The sequence below is a fragment of the Nematolebias whitei genome, chromosome 16, assembly GCF_014905685.2.
Source record: "Nematolebias whitei isolate Nwh7 chromosome 16, NemWhi1, whole genome shotgun sequence".
NCBI lineage: Eukaryota > Metazoa > Chordata > Actinopteri > Cyprinodontiformes > Rivulidae > Nematolebias > Nematolebias whitei.
Genome location: NC_056513.1, coordinates 6,199,518 through 6,204,055, shown reverse-complemented (window position 1 = coordinate 6,204,055; position 4,538 = coordinate 6,199,518).

Sequence of the window (4,538 nt, the reverse complement as noted above, 5' to 3'; positions counted from 1 at the left end):
TACGGCATATTATTTGCCATCCATTCAGCCACCCACCCATCCATCTATCCATACATCCATCCAATCATCCAGCATCTTCAGCTTGTTCCAAAATCAATCTCAGGGCCAACAGCTTGAGCAGGGAGGTCTAGACATTTCTTTCCACAGCTACCTCTTCCAGCTCTTCTGGAAGGACTCCGAGGTGTTCCCAGGTCAACTGAGAGACATAGTCTTTCCAGCATTTCCTGGGTCTTCCCCGAGGTCTCCTCCCAGTGGACATGCCCGAAGCACCTCCCTAGGGAGGTGCCCAGGAGCATCTTTACTAGATGCCTGAACCACCTCAAATGGCTCCTTTTGATGAGGAGGAGCAACGGTTCAACTCCAAGTCTCTTCTGGATAAGTGAACTTCTCACCCTATCTCCAAGGGAGAGGCCAGCTATCCTGTGGACGAACCTCATTTCAACCGCCTGTATCCACCAACTCATTCTTTCAGTCTCTACCCAGATCTCATGGTCATAGGTGAGGGTAGGAACATAGACTGACCAGTAAACAGAGAGCTTTGCCTTACAGCTCAGCTCCCTCTTCACCACAATGGACCAGCACAGAGTCTGCAATACTGCAGATGCTGCACCAATTCGTTTGTCAGTCTTACACCCCATTCTTCCCTCACTCGTGAACAAAACCTCAAGATACTTGAGCTCCTCCACTTGAGGCAGAACCTCACCCTCGACCCAAAGAGAGCAATCCACCCTTTTCAGACCGAGGACCATGGCCTCAGATTTGGAGGCGCTGATTTTCATCCCAGCCGCTTCACACTCGGCTGTGGACTGCTCCAGTGAGAGCTGAGGATCCTGGCAGGATGATGACGCCAGCAGGACCACATCATTTGCAAAGAGCAGAGATGGAACCCTGAGGTCACCGAACCGGACTCCCTCCACCCCCTGGCTGCACCAAGAAATTCTGTCCATAAAAGTTAAGAACAGAATCAGAATATGATATACCTGTTTACAAAATATTGTACAGCAACACAACAATCTACACTAAAGGCTCAGTAAGCAAAGACCTTGTATAATATTTGACCTTGATTTGTGATCTTGACCTTGAAGCTGGGGAGTACACAACACTTGGTCTAGTGATGATCCACGTGTGTATCAAATTTTATTAAATTACATTGAGCAGATGACATAGTTTGGACAAGAGAAAGTTTAAGGATGGACAGGTAGACGGAGATTATGCCATAAAACGTCCAACCTTCGACAGGCGTATAATTAGTTGTAGACAAACATCTTTTGGGAAAGCCTTAGCAAGTGTTTGCTAAGATTTTTTATGCTAACAAAAAGTAATTTTTGGTTGTGGATCACAATAAATGGACTGAACTCAACTCCACTTCAGAAGAACTGAACTGTCCCTTTAGGTCTACCATTCTGCCTCCGGCCTGTTAACCACCAGCATCATGTTTTAGCTCTTCTCCCCCTCCCTCCCCCGCTTTAGCACTCCAGCTGGCTGGAGTCCAGATATAGATTGTTAATTACGGTTTGTACGTGAAGCACGGTCTCGTCTCCAAATGCTACAGTGTTTTTCTTTGGCAGACATCAAAGTGTCGGTGCTTCATTCCGTGGGGATTAGTGATGCTAGTGTGATAATACCCCTGCCTGCTCGGTGAATTAAATGCCCATAGCTGGCTGCAGGTTCTGGGAATCAAATGAACGCTCCACCACTCCGGCACTGAAACACAATCAAACAACGTACGGAACGACGCGCATCTGACAGATACAGACATGTTCCGAGTACAGTCTCATTATAGGGAAATATGACGCGATGAAAACAAACGTCCGAGCACTTTTATCTGATCTCTCACGGACAAAACGAGCATTATCTTCGTCTGTGTGTCCACAGAGAGAGCCACAGTCCAATGACTGTCCTTCACTCATCTTTCATCTTTTCCCCAACGGCAAATTGGATTTTTAAACGGCTCGTTTTTTTAATCATCACCCCATTTTCATAACTGACAGCAGTTTTCTCTCTCTCTCTCTCTCTCACTCACTGTCCATTTTCCTGTTTTTTTCTAACAAACTTCATGAAAGATGGCAGAAACATAGAAGCAGTTTATAAAAACAGTCTCTATAGCAACTCTGCATGATTTGAACAATGGACAAACGACAAGTGTTTAAAGGGCTGCGAGGCCTTTTAATGTTCGGTTTGTATTCTCTCTCGTCAACTGAGAAGGTCTCGGGAGATGGAACAAAACAGCCATGAAAGAAAAATTACAGAGCGGGGGGGGGGGGGGGGGGGGGGGAGAGCGATGGAAGCTCGTCCTTGGTGATCAATGCCTTGTGCTATTATCTGTTCTGTTTCTGCACAAGGACGAAGGCAGAGGAGAGGAGGCGACTGATGCAGGCCTTAAAGTGAACACCTGACCTGCAGCCAGGTGAAGATGAAGCCAGTGTGGGGGTGTCAGTGCCCTGTACAGAACTCTTTCAGACCGTTTGAACATGGGCTCTGAAACATGCGAGACACAGACGTGTGCCAAGTAGGCTTTAGAAATCAAACCACCAACTGTGTAAACAACAAATAACTTCAGCATTGCTGGTGCAATGCATTCTGGGTAGTAGCATCAGTCCTGGTAGCTATAGCAGGGGATTCTAGCCCCTTCCACAAACCACTTTAAGGTCTCTTCTTATCATCTTGGTTTGATTTATGAAAGAATTGAGGCATTATGATGGGCTGAAGTCAACCTGCCACAGTTTTGCCTCTGAGCCATCAACTGTGGTAGAGACAACGCTGCGACAGTTCATGTATGAAAAGGTGAGATGACATTTGTAATGAAAGGATTGTGCAACCAGCTGGCTGCAGGATTTAAAATGGAGGCCGTCCAACACATTTTAAGCTTCATCAGTGCCACAACTCTTTGGTTCCACGATGCCGTCGTCTTTGATTAAAACTCAAGTTTTTATGGGAGGTGTTGACTCAACTGGAAATTTATGAATGGTCAGAGGCAGCTTCAGTCGAAGACTGACAGACCAGTTTTGTGAAACTGAACTATGACTGAGGTTGAAATGAAGACAAATACTGTAGGTATGTATAAAAATATCAGAAAGACAAGGATATTTATTGTAACAAGTATCAGGCCAGGGGATTTTACATTAAAAAAGATTTGAAATTTTAAGCCATATGGGGTGTTTAACTTCATTTACAAGTTTTTAATAATTACCAGGGGTTTGAACAACAACTTCATCAAAAACAATGAGCGTTCTGTTGGACAGTTTTAAAGTTGCTTTTGTTTAGTGAACTACATGTAGTGAAATCAAGACTTAAGGCTGCTATAAGTCAGTGGTACCCAACCCTGGTCCTTGAGGAACACCATCCTGCATGTTTTAGTTTTTCCCTGCTCCAACACACCTGAATCATTGATTTAATTACTTAATCAAGTTGTGCAGAAGCCTGTTAATCACACATTTATTAAAATCAGGTGTGTCAGAGCAGAGAAACAATTAAAACATGCAGAATGGTGTTCCTCAAGGACCAGGGTTGGGACCCCCTGCTATACGTTCTGCAAGATCAGAGAAAAGTTTTCTCACCCATTTATTTATTTATTTTTTCTCTCACAGTCCTGGTTTGTGAGTTCTTGCAACTTGTTCACAGGACAATAATTGGGCAAAAACTTTTTTATGTGGTGTCTGGCATCAGTTTGACATGAAACGTAAAGTGGGCGTGGTCAATGCATAAATCACAAATGTCACTCCTGATATGAAGACTTCCCAGGTTGTTTGTGTTTACAAACACAAACAACCCTTAACTACAAATAAATTGGATTTTACACTCAACACTGCAGTAGTACGCTATTTCATTGATTACCTGCTCAAACTGCTGCCCCAAGACCCGACTTTTGAACAAGCAGATGATGGATGGATGGATGGATGGATGGATGGATGGATGGATGGATGGATGGATGGATGGATGGATGGATGGATGGATGGATGGAGTGGAAAGTGTTTCCCCAGAGCTTCTTTCCTTCACATGACCTTTTAGATCCAGACCAGGCTGCACTTTTCTTTTAGTTTTGAAGCTTTAAACCTTTAAACCAGAAGTCTGGGATTGTGACTTATTTTCTTATAAATAACATCTAAATAAAACTAACCTCTGGTTTAAAAGAGAGAAAAAAACTTTTCAGGTCAAAACTGCAGCAGCATGGCAGTGCAACCTCCTGAATTAAGGATTTATTTCTTGCTCTATGAGCTTTAAAGTGCATCTCGTTTACTGACAACACTGTAATCCTCTTCTGTGTTTGTTGTCATGATGTCGTGCTGCTTTTTCCACGCCGTCATTCTCTGTTTCATCTCTTACTGATGCAGTGAAGTGTGTAGGAAGTCAAAAATAGGTGTGCCTGTATAGAGTGCACAGACGGAAGTTCACTCCTCTGCAATTTAATTAAAATACTGAACAAAAACCTCATTGGCTCTTTATAATTGCATTATTGGCAATTAGAGCATTTCCTGTTATGATTAATTAGAAACAAATACATGAGCAATAAAAATGTATGTCCCAAGGAACGAAAAATA